General features: G+C 45.1%; 2 protein-coding genes across 5 annotated transcripts in view; one reads left to right on the top strand and one right to left on the bottom strand.

Annotated features, from left to right (window-relative positions):
* The window catches only part of WNT5B (Wnt family member 5B), a 116,553-nt gene that overhangs the window by 62,771 nt on the left and 41,257 nt on the right, over positions 1-12,525 (bottom strand). The gene's annotated exons all lie outside the window — the stretch shown is intronic.
* FBXL14 (F-box and leucine rich repeat protein 14) overlaps positions 1-12,525 on the top strand; it is a 41,901-nt gene that overhangs the window by 9,230 nt on the left and 20,146 nt on the right. Inside the window, exon 3 of one of the 3 annotated variants that reach the window (XM_019654128.1) lies at positions 1,452-1,485. The exons of the other annotated variants lie outside the window; for them this stretch is intronic. The gene's annotated coding sequence lies outside the window, so the exon portion shown is untranslated. Of the gene's footprint in view, positions 1-1,451; positions 1,486-12,525 lie in introns of those variants that run through there. 3 annotated transcript variants of the gene reach the window in all.

Raw genomic sequence — 12,525 nt, 5'->3', positions numbered from 1 at the left:
TGAGCACTTTGGTTTTGGAGCAAGTTAAAAGATGCGACCTCCCCATAGCTAGTCACTTGGCTTTGGAAGGCTGTGGGAATGAAACATCAGCTTCTCATTTTTCTTCAAGACCATCTCATACAAATACTGTTAGGCTGTCCTATTTGGGAAGTATGAGAGAACAAATGGGGAAAATTTTACCATCATACATGGAGCTATTTATTTTAACAGTAAAAGCAAAAGTGCTATCTTTTTATTTAAAAAAATAGTGTATTGTCTGTGATGAAAAATTCTAGAGATCCTTTGAGAGGAAAAACAAAAATATTTTTTAAATTATTATTTTAAAATTTGAGCTCTTTATTACCCAGATGAAGACATCTTCATAAAATCTGAAGGAGTCCATGAAACTGAAAAATGAGGGCTCTGGTAGAGAACTAAGCTTGCTCACATACTAAACTCCTCCTATGGAAAACTGACATTAGGAAAAGGTAGCAGAAATTAAAACAAAGAGAACTTCTGAGCCAATGAGGCCAGATTCTATAAAATGCCACAATGAAGGACAGACAGGTTGCGGGCAGGCGAGGCCTCCAGGCTCTTGCCATCTTCCATTTGTCCGGGAATCACAGCATGGGTCCGAAGGGCAGTTGGTGCAAACATGGAATAAAAATGTGGAAGAAGGAAGGTGGAAATGCCCTGCAGCTACCCCTTCCAAGCTGTGTTAGCTGGATGAGGCCCAGCTCATGAGCTTGGTGATAAGAGGCCATTTTTGGTGAGAGAATGAGACAAAATACAGGAAAAGCTTCTGGAACTCAGGGCCAGCCATGAAGCAGATTACCATTGCGGGTGCCACCCACGGAGGTCTTACGGAAGCAGACAACCTCCCCGGGCAGTTTTATGGACAGTCTAGCTGAGCTACGCCATTGTTAGTGACCACATCGAATGAATACAGGTTCAAGGATAACAGCCCAAATAAAGAAAAGAGATGATGGGGGAAAGGAAAGAGATCATGTGTCTATGCACAAGGCTGAGGAGGAGAAAGCACAGGGCAGAAGAGGGACCAGAATAATGAAGACACAGCACACGAAACTTGGCGAGGGACAGCAGAAAGCACTGCGGGCCAGCAGTTCCTGAAAGTGGTCCTCAGGCTGAACAAGGAGGGCTGCTGTTGGACTGGCAGTCTCCAGGACCAGCTTTCCTGGGTCAGCACGATTTCAAGAAGACAGGTCCTCCTTCTTTGGTTGTCGGAATCTGACTTGAGGCAAAAATTCCAATGAATAGGCCACTAGGCTGACCTGAGGTAAACCTGGGACTGAGGGAATGGATGTAAGGTGACAGCACCACCCACCTGAAAATGCCCTGCTCAGAGACATGTAGCTGTTAACCACCCCACCCTCTTCAGCCATCATTGTCTCCAGGACGCTTATGGCGGTCAGGATAACCATTATGTTTCCTCCACTATCCCATTTTTCCAGGGAACACGCAAGGACGACAGGATGTACAGGGAGAAACAGAAAGCAAGCACTTCCAGGGCAGTCTGCTGTGTGACATCCTTCACACAGGCCCTGAGGTCAGCTCCAGCAGCCTGAACACTACCCACTAAACCCACACGATTCAGACTCCTACACTCCATCTGGCCAAGAAGGTATAGGGGACAGCTCCAGTAATCCTAAGCCAGAGATTCTGTTTTAGGCAACATTCCCCAAACCCTCACCCTGGAGCACAGTTGCAAATCCACACAGCCTGAATATTTATCTGCAGACTGGACAGCCACTGCGGCTGCTCTGGTAACCTTCCTCTGTCCCTTAGTCCCTCCTCCATAAAAACAAAGGTGTCCACACAGACATCCATTCGCCCTTTAAAGTAACCAGCACGGCCACTCCCTCGTTCTTGGTTTTCTGTTGCTCTGTCTGTGGGGACACGGAGAGTGCTGCAGTGGGGGAGTCCAGGTGACATGGATGTATGTGACCTATAATGAAGCAGGTCTTATGGCCTTAACACCATCAAGCAGGTACCAAACATGACCTTGCAATCCTCCCTGGCTTAGGATGCCTTCCACTTGACGGTCCGGAGTTAGAGACCCCATGCCATCCCCAGGCCGCTAGTTCCCACTCCTGTGTCCAGTCCTACTTCGCACTTGCCAGGAACTTGCAGAGAAACTAAGGCACACGTGTGCAAGTGGCTGCAAACACCTTCCCACCCTTCCACGAGTGCCCAAAACAAGCCGCTAATACTAATCTGCCCCCTCACTTGCAGCTCAACAGCTTTTCTCCTTTAAGCCCCTGATAATGGTTTTACTAAAATCCCCTTTTGATGGAAAAAAATCCCAGCTGGACATTTCAGGCCTCTGCACAATGTACAAGTCTGCAGGTCCTTTCCCTACCCCACAAAGGCCTCTAATCAAGTGGAAAATGTGCTGGAGGCCAAAGGTTTGGGTCTGCAATTATTTTTTATGGGATTACTAGAGAAGAATAGGGGGCAGTGAGGACCTCCCCTCCCCCGCTTTGTTTTCCATTTGGTCTTGCTTTTAGACATATTGAGCCAGTAGGAGCCGCCCAGATCTCCAAGCACAAGAGCCTCACCTCTTCCTTATCTGGTGGAAGCATGTCATCTTTGAACACATCACTTCAAAAAGATTCAGAGAGTTTAGAAGCAATACGCAGGTCCCAGTCTGACCCCATTTAAGCCCTCATTTATAAAACCACTATGGAATAGAATCTTATGTGTGGGGAGAGCACTCATTCATTAACCTCTAACCCTGCTCTGTATGCAGAGGGGAGAGTTTACACCAAGTCCATACATTGCTAAGACTGGGAGCATTCACTAGGGCTTGCCAGGCTGTGGAGAGCAAGAGGTCATGTTCCCAATCTTGCCAGATATCCTTCTTCTTATCTATACATATTGACCCTTCCCCTCAACACTGAGCAAATATCCATGAAACTCCTAATGCAAAACATGGGTAAAAATATAAAATGCTAACTATTTTTATTACCCTATTTGGAATCTTCGTTTAAAAATGTGCACTATGTGGCCGGCCAAGTGGCACGTTGGTTAAGAGTTGGCTTGGGTATGCCGGCTCTGAGCAGCAGGGCCCCGGTTCGGATCCCACATGAGGGCCAGTGACACTGCGCCCTCTACAGCTAAGATGGTGAACAACAGCTTGACCTGGAGCTGGGCTGCCTTGAGTCCCCGGCGATGGCGTAGGCTGCAGCGGTGCTGCAGTGGGCTGCCATGAGCTACCGTGAGTGGCCGGCAGCCAGCGTGAGCGGCTGGCAGCTGGCATGAGCTGCAGTGAGCCGCTGTGAGCAGCTGTCCAGTGGCTGGTGACCAACTGCCTCACCCGGGAAGAGTGCAATGATAATACCAACATGGGCCAGTGAAGCAACGTCCTCCACAACTAGACTGAAGAACAAAAGGACAGCAACTTGTCTGTTCCCCTCCCCCAATTCCCCAATAAAATCTTTGAAGAAAAAAAAAAGTGCACTATGGAAGGGTGTCTTCTCTGTGTATCATGAGGGACCTCCTTTGGTGTCATTTATGCACAAATGTTGATGGAGGAGTAATGCATAAAGATGAACATTTCCGGTTGGTCCTAAGTTCTCATCATTGTATTTCAGCACAGAGCGTGCTCATCCGTCTAAACCTAGCTGGCTATTGATGTATGAAAATACCCAGTAAAAAGGAAATGATTACCAATTCCTACACTCATTCTGGGATGATCAAGGATTAGGCTGTTAAACTCTGAAAGTTAGAAGTCAGCATATATTTCAAAACAAATACCAGGCCGAGTAATAATTTTCTGTTCCTTTCTTCAAAGTTCCTAAAATACCTTTGATCAAAAACAGAAAAACAACTACAAAAAACAAAGAAACCAACTCTGGTCTGCTTTCGTCAGTATGAACACCTTATTGACTTATTGGCCTTATTAATTTTTCAGTTCTATCTCAGAACCCCAAACAGAGACAGAGAGAAGCATAATCATTACATTTAAACATTATATTAATACTTGATGCAAACATCATGCTAGTAGTTTATGTTGACCTTCATATTTCTTTTGGTTGGTATTACAGGAGGAGGGGACCACATAGTTTCCCCAAAGCAAGTAAGTGAGGGTGGACCCCCTGGAGTCCTCTTCCCAAATAATGATAGACAGGTTTAGGGAATTCTGCTGGCTATCAAGATGTTGTGACAGGTTTCTCCAGGAGTGAATTATTTTCACCCTACTTTAGATGAAGGTAAACTTCTTTAGAAAGGTGAAGTGAACATTCAAGGTCTTCAAAGGAGACAGTGGACTAGCTCTAAAGCAGAGCCTTAGGGGGTCTGACTCCTGAAATAAGGAGCAAATCATGACATGAGTTTGCCTTACAGGGAGTTTTGTTCCAAGATTCGTCTCCCAGACACACTTCCTGAATCACTCACTATCAGAATGCCTGGTTACTTCTATCCTTGGCTTATCACCATTATTTTGGTATTCATCAATATTCTTATACTTCTCTGCCCTTTTAACAAACTAAATGAACAAGATACTAGTTGTTTTAGAAGTTGCTCTTCCTACCAACACCAGTTTGGGGAAGAGTAAAATAGCAATTTGGAAACAGTAATTTGATAAAATAGTGACAACAGTGTATCCCAGATTTTTCAGGGCAGTGGAAATTTTAGTGCCTTGGAATATAAACATTTTTCAGACTCTCATAGATCACAAAGATATCTACAAAGATATCTGCAAACGAACTTAAGAGCAATTTTCTTAATTTTCTATTCAAAAAACAAGATGAACATAATTAGAATTACGAAGTACAAATTATGGGTTTTCAAATTAAGAAAATTTTGTTCATGGTCTAAAGAGAGAAGGAAATTATATCTTGAGATTGAAATGTTATCAGTCCAAAGTTCATTGTGACCAACTGGTATACCTAAAATAGCTGGGACAATGCCCTTGAGTCCACAAAGAAGATATGCAATATTACTTCTCTAGCTGGCACTGGGTGGAGTCATCCACAAGAAGTAATGGAGCCTCACTTCTCTACAGTGTTTTCTCTAGCTCTTTCTCTCATGCTTTTGATAACTGAAGGCTGCCCCAACTCCTGCTCAAATCGTCTTTGTTGTATCACTTCATATTTCCGAAATTCTCCCTGTTCACTCATTTTCCATCATTATGAGCACGCTTATCATCTGGGTCACCTAACTCTCTAGGACCATCTCCATGCCTAGGAATCTCGCTTCAGCACCCGCAGACTCTGCTCGGTAGGGATGGCTGCCCTCCTGACTCTGGCTCTGCTTCCCCTGCTCTGCCCTCCAAAACCATCCCAGAACCTCCCAACAGCTCCAGAACTTCCCAGAAACTTCCAAACTTGTGGAGGCCAGATGAGGGATAACTGTCATTACTGTATTTGGTCGGCACTTTCTACACCACAGTTGTTAAATATTATTTTTACTAAGATATGCCTGTCTACTTAAGGCTATTCTTCAAAGCGATACATAAATTAACAACAATCGTCCAGAATAGGAAAATTTGGATGACAAGGCAAAGTTGCCCTTCAATCATATAATGTCACTTTCCTCCCCTGAGGTGCCCCAGGTGACAGAGTGGACTGGATCCATTTGGACCCAACTCCAGCTTTCTGAGTTGGCCAACAGTGGTGACAAATGCCCCAAGCTTGGGTCTGACAAGAGAATCTTACTCTTGACTGGTATAAGACCTTGAAATTAAGCATTCTTCAGCACAGGTTCAGGCCCCCAACGGATCTGTGGTAATCTGGCAACACTAAGAATATCTCTCCCCAGGTTTATGGCTCAAGAATCTCTTAAAGAACTTCTTTGGGCATCATTACGAGTTTATCTACACAGTGCTGACAGTCAAGTGGCAGGACCAATAAAACTTGCGCTTGGGTTTATCAGTTACAGAGCTAAAGCTACTCTAAGAGCCTCTAAAAATGCTAACAAATATTCCTTTTCACCAACCCACACAACCCTCGTTCACAACATCCTGTTGGTTTATGGGGATTAATTGCTAACTAACAGTTAAAATGCTCGAGTTTATGAATGACTTTTTCAAAAACACGAATTACTGTGGATTGAAGGCTATCTTTCACTTAGTAAATATTTACTTGGAATCTGTTATCACCAGGGTCCTGTGTCAAGAGCTGGGGGTGCAGAGCATCTCACGTTTGCATCGAGGTCTGTTTTCTTGGGTGGGAGAGAAAGAAGAGTTTCACTGGGAACCGCTCCCAACCCACAGCCTGATTTATGAGAGCCGCAGCCTGTAGCCTGGACGTGCCCATGGGAGTGTGTCACACGTGTGCTTACGGAAAACAAAGTTGGGGTGCTGCTTTAGAGTTCCCAGTGCAGAAGGCAGAACCCAGGCTTATATGCACGCAATGCCAATCTCCTGTCACTTCCCCAGAAGGCGACAGCCTTGCTCCTACTCCATGCCTGAACTGCTGTCCTCTCTCTCCCTCACCTCCTCCAGGCTGCCCTTGCTGTCAGTTTTCAACCTGATTTCACCGATACAAAAGTACTGAGTGAGGAGTTAAATGAGCACGCAGCCGCCTATACTGCCCATCCCCCACCCCCACTCCAAAACATCACTGGAGCTGCCACCCTGCCTTTCACGGGTCAGCTTAGCCTGCCTGGACTTTATCAATGCAGCACAAGCTAAAAAGTCTCCAAGGGAGGTCAAGCCAAACCAGGTCCTTCACTTAAATGACTATTTGAATTATTCTCTGCTTCGTCTCCAGTAATTTTGTTTTATTAGAGAAAGCGTCTGTGGGAAGAAAAGGAAATATTTAAGGTTTCCTCCTGCTGTTCCAAGCCAGTTAAGTGTAAACAGAAAAAACCTGTTGGGCTGTGTTTAGGCATCGCGTACAATTCGTCATGTGCATCTCAGTGTTGACACAAACACGCATGCCGGCAGCTTCACCAGCAAGAGGAGGTGCCCCTGAGCTGCTTCCTTAGGACAGGACTTTGTCCACTCAAGACCTGCAGAGGGAGAAAGTTCGCGCCTCACCTGCAGACCAAGCAGGACGCATGCACGGACGCCTCCCCAGAGCCACTGCCCCCTCCTCACTCTTCCTCTAATGCGCACAGGAAACCTGATCTCATACACTCCACTATGGTTTCCTACCGAGAAGCCACAGGTGCCTTCATAAGCTCCCACGACTGTCAGCTCCAGACACTGACACAGAGCACAGCCAGGACCCACAGCCACTCCAGGGGCAAGGATCAGTATGCTGGGCGCGCAGAGGCCTGACTCGGACCCCAGAGAGGCCTGCGGAGCTTTAGATAAGGGGTTTCTGAGGGGAGTGGGGCTGGGAACAGTGTTCTCACTGACCAATGATGAGGACTTTCCCCCAGGGGTCCTGAGTGGCACAGGGTCAGTGTTTATTCAAAGTACCATTAACCCCAGCCATGCACAATGATTATGCTTATGGCTGGAATAATCAGGGAGAGAGGGAGAGAGAGAGAGAGAGAGAGAGAGAGAGGAAGGAGAGAGGGGGGAGAGAGAGAGGAAGGGGGAAAGGGAGGGAGAGAGAGGGAGAGAAAGGGGAGGCGGGAGGGAGCGGGGAAGAAAGGAAGGAAGAGAGGGAGGAAGACTGACTTGCTTTTTGTTCAATTCTTAAATCAGCATCTCCTGAGAAACTGACCTACTTTTATCTCGAAGTGAAATAAAGGAACCCCAGTGAGCAAAGGAGGATAAAGCTGTGGGGAATTTTTATTTTTATAGAAGTTTTTTCTCCCTTGGGGGTTTTGCCTCTCTCTCTCTCTCTCTCTCTCTCTCTCTCTCTCTCTCATATATATATATCCTTAGAAAATATTATTCTTAGAGTCCAGAGTCTGTTCACATTTGTTTGTACAGATTTTTAAGGGCAAATGAAAGACAAGCAGAGATACTTTTGCTACTTACTGTTGTACTTAGATGATGTATTTAGACCTTTCCCACTGGTTCAGGACCAATTTCTTTATAATTACTAACCCAAAAGTACTTTTGAAATACACTATTAAGTTCATCAAAGATGCTTTGTAAAATAAAGGCCCATAGCTTTTCCAGTGAACCCCTACAAAAATCTCTCCAAGGGGCTGTGGCCAGACCAGTTTCTAAGGTGAGACCGTGCTGACTACACAATGGCTGTGTCCCCAGTGCTTTCTGCCCACATCAAACCACTCATTCGGGCACAAGGCAGGACTGCACGGCTTCCTGTGGTTTATTGTCACTGGTGCTCTGGGATCTTTGAGGCCCCGAATTTCAGATCCCTCGGAAGACTCTTTTGGCTGCCCCACTGGTTGGCCCTTCTCAGCTCTCAATCGCACTCACTGTCCTTGCTCTGCCACCCGCCTTAACTTACTGCAGCTCCTCACGCACATCACTGTGTCTCCAGATGGGGTCCCTGGCTGACCCACATCAGAGTCACCTAGGTCCTGCTAAAATGTGTTTTTCAGGGGGATGGAGGGGTTCCCAACCTCTCTGCTCTATCCCCAGAGATTCCTTCCTACAAATGGAATCAGATTGTATTGCTATCGTGCTTAAAAGCCTCCACTAGCTTCCGGTTGCATAAGCAATAAAGTCCTGCCTTCTCACTACAGCAGTGTAGGCCTTCAGTGTCCCCAGCTTTCCTCAGGCTTCCTTTCCTGCCAGTCCTCATCCTCCTAAGTTCCTGCCTCCCTTCTGCTCACACGGAACCCTGTGCCTGTTGTACCCCAGACCCAGAATGTTCCACCCTCCCTGTCTGATTGGAGAGCTCTTCCTCGCCCTTCAAGGCCTGGCTCAAAAGAGCTTTGCAAAACCTTCTATCACTGTCTCCTCTGTGTCCCCACATGCTGTCTGAGGCTCTGGTATTCACAATCTGGCACTACTTTGGAATGCTTTTTCACATTACTCCCTCTCCCTAGAAGGATCACCCAGTCATGGGTGATTAAGGCATTAAATTGACAACTATGCAAAGACATACTGAGTTTCTACCAGGTGCCCAGCTCTGTACTAGGGCTGAGGATACAGCACTGATGCAGCTTGCTTCCAGTCTCACAAAGGGTACAGCCAGTGGGAAAGGGAAACAATTACTAAGTCATTTCCATAATGTGTGATGAATGTTTTGATTGGAAACATTATGGAAACAAAAGGAGCTGACTTCGTGTAGGGGTCAGAGAACGCCTCTCAGACAACGTCAGGACTCAACTGTGCATTCCCGGCACTCTTGCTTGCACCTGGGAGGTTCTGAACAGATTTTCTTAAGTGAAGTGTCGCCTCAAATGCTCAGCCCAGACCTCTGGCCCCACAGGCCCAACTATCAGACATCTCTACTATGTCCCACCCCGACATATCTAAAACCAAACATTTTCCCTCCCAAACCTATTCTACCTGTCCGAATAATCTGCAGCCTCTATGAAAGGCACCCTTGATGGGCCAAATAGTAAATATGGGGGTTAAATGTGTATGGCTCCTCCCTTTCTCTAATTAAACCCCAACCAGCACATCCCAGCCTGTCAATTCTGCTTTCTAGATTCCAAGCGCTTTACCCTCCTCCGCATCCCCTCACCACTGCCATAAGTCATCATGTATAACTTCTGAGTGATTTTTCTAATGCACACGTCTTAACGTATAAATCACTTCCTTTGTCACAATTGTCCAATGGTCCGTCTTGCGTCCGTGGTTCCTCCTGGCACACCCTGTGCCCTCCTCTGGGAATGGGGAAGGACCCCTGGCCGTGGTGGTCCAGTGCAAGGGACTCTTAAGTGCCAGATGGGCTGACACCTATGGACAGTTGAGACAGTTGAGGGTGCCTGGTACATCTTAGTAACCAAAAAAGCCAACAGTGTAATGAATAGTGTTTTGATCAAAATGTTCCTGATTTCCTAACTGAAAGAGGCACATTATTTAGATTAAAATGTTCCCTGCGTCAGACTGCAAAGGTGGAAACTTTTCAGGATGAAAAAAATGTTCTGTATCTTGATTGAGGTGGTGATTTCATAGAGGTATACATCTATCAAAACCCACCATATTGTATATTTTGAATGAGAGCAATTTGTTGTACATAAATTATAGCTCAGTACTGTTGTTATAAAAAATGTTTCCTCCATCAAAGTAACTACGGCATGAATTTGCATACTCTCACCTAAAGTGCTCAGTCGCTGCCTAGCCTGCCTGGCCGCCTGCCTGTAAATACTCCTCTTTCCTTCACTACCTCCATGAAGCCTTTCCTTACTGCCCCACACAAATTTGGGGTCATTTCTCTTGTCTCACACAGCATTAGTCACCCCTCCCCACCCTCGACAGTGATGTCTCTGAAGTCCCCTTGGTAGAAGAACTGGCAGTTAAGGAATTTCACACAGAGAAATACTGGCTTGGGGTGGTGAGGTCTCAAGGGACTAAGTGCAGAAACTGTCTTCATTTTGGTAAGCCCTACCCTCAGGAAAGTGCTTGGCATATAGTAGGTGTTCATTAAATATCTGAGGACCAAGTAGAGTAGCAGGTACATACTCTGCACATCAGGCTCAAGTGATTCTTGAAGAAAGCAGATGGAACTATTGACAATGACCCCAAATGAGACAGGTACAATGGTGCACTAACCTTGTTAGTGAGAAATCTATTAAAAACCCAGATTTATTAAAAAGTCACTGTTCGGTAACTGCTGTGTCCCTGTCCCAAGGTAACCATTTCAAAGTCAAAGAAACAACACATATGATGAGAATATTTCAAGTATCTTTTTTTAAAAGCATTATATTACTTTATATAATTGATGAGCTATGTTGCTTAAGCTTTGCTGATTAAAGAAGTGTTTCACAACTACTGCCATACAAAAACATGCTTTTGGAGATACACAAGTGTAATTGAAAATCCAAGATATATATTAACACAAGGTTCTAAAGTAGTGATCGAAGGACTGTCTAGTAAAATGGTCATAGCAATGACTGGTTATTAATAACAAATGTCACATGAGACAAGGACTATTGACAATGGTGGCATATGTAATTTGCCGTTGTCTTGCAGTGATCTCTCACCCAGGGTTCAGCAGGCAAGGGTAGGAGAAGCCAAGTTATGTGACAGCATTGGCACTCCATACTTTGCCCTGCCACCATTCTCTTCCCATCATCCCACCGCCCCTTGGGAGACCAACACCCAGAGAGACAGAGGAGAATGAATTCCATTTGGTGTCCATGATCATATCATCAGACTTATTGACTATTTAGTGTATGCTCTGAGTAAGACAGGCAAAGGAGACAGAAACTTGGCTTAGCTCGATTGATCATCCCTTGCCTCATACTGTTCCCTTGAAAAACCAGATACAATACTAGACATAAGCCTTGCTATTAGATCCAGGAAGCATACAGGGAATCACAAAGAGTGGAGTAAACCTCAGTTCAGCATGTGTGTTCTGCAGGTACAGGGCACGCAGTGGGCACCTGCCCAGATCCCCCCACTGCCACCACTTTGGGGCACAGAAGCCCATCTTCTAATGCCAGATTCTGCATTTCTTTGCAAGCCCTCCTTGCCCATCCTGAAAGAAATTAAGCACCAGGAATGAATGCTCTCTGGGGAGCCCTTAGCCAACGACTGACAGGAATTGGTGGATAACCACTTCAGCCCAGGGGGCATGTGTTCTAACCTGGCTGAGGTCCCCAGTGAGTTCAACCCCAGTAGACTCCAGTGGGTACCAGCTTGGCAGCCCACCCTTTATTGGCTGCCTTCCCTTCCTTGTCTCACTCTCCCACACCCAGTCCCTCCCCCACCTCACAAATAATCTACACAAACAACCACTACTCTTTCCTCAACTTAGAAAGGAAAGAAAAATGAAAGGCAGAAAAACGGCACGACAAAGAGAGAGATGCATTTATGCTATGTTATTCCTTTGACCTCTACACAGTCTCCACAAATACACATACGTATACACAGAAATATAACATTGATTATATCAGCATGTATAGAGAGAAAGATGCACCCATCTTTTCCCTTAGTTCTGTTAGAATTTTAATGTATTCTTTATACCTCACCCTTATGAAAATATTTTTAAGATAATTCTGATTATATTATTAAAGATAATTATTCTTGTGTATTCTTAATGTCTCTGGACTATACTTTGCTGCCCAGCCCAAAGTGACCTCAAGGAAGCAAACTTTAAATATATATATATATATATATATATGTTTCTGAGAAAGCAAACTATGATCACACAGCAATCGTTGGACATACAAGGAATTCACAACTCCCCAAAGGAAACACATCTGGATGACCTGCCTAGCAATTCCCCCTGAGATGTGGGAATGTCTCCATATTTCATTCCCCGTTCCTTCCCTGAAACAGTTTCAATCACTTGACAAATCATTATCATTCATTAATAATGCTTACTGAGTGCCCATATGTGAAAGAAATTCACTACACATTTCACAGATGCATTTTCTTTCCCCATGGAGTTTCATTTTAATGGGAACAATACAGAATGGAAAAAAAAAATCTATATCTATATCTTTCTTTCTTTTACATATTCTGTTTGGGTTTGTTGTTTCTTGCTCTCTCTCTCTCTCTCTCTCTCTCTCTCTCTCTCTCTCTCTCTCTCTCTC

This window comes from Hipposideros armiger, unplaced genomic scaffold (genome assembly GCF_001890085.2).
Source record: "Hipposideros armiger isolate ML-2016 unplaced genomic scaffold, ASM189008v1 scaffold_213, whole genome shotgun sequence".
Taxonomy (NCBI): domain Eukaryota; kingdom Metazoa; phylum Chordata; class Mammalia; order Chiroptera; family Hipposideridae; genus Hipposideros; species Hipposideros armiger.
This window is presented reverse-complemented; position numbering and strand designations above follow the sequence as displayed.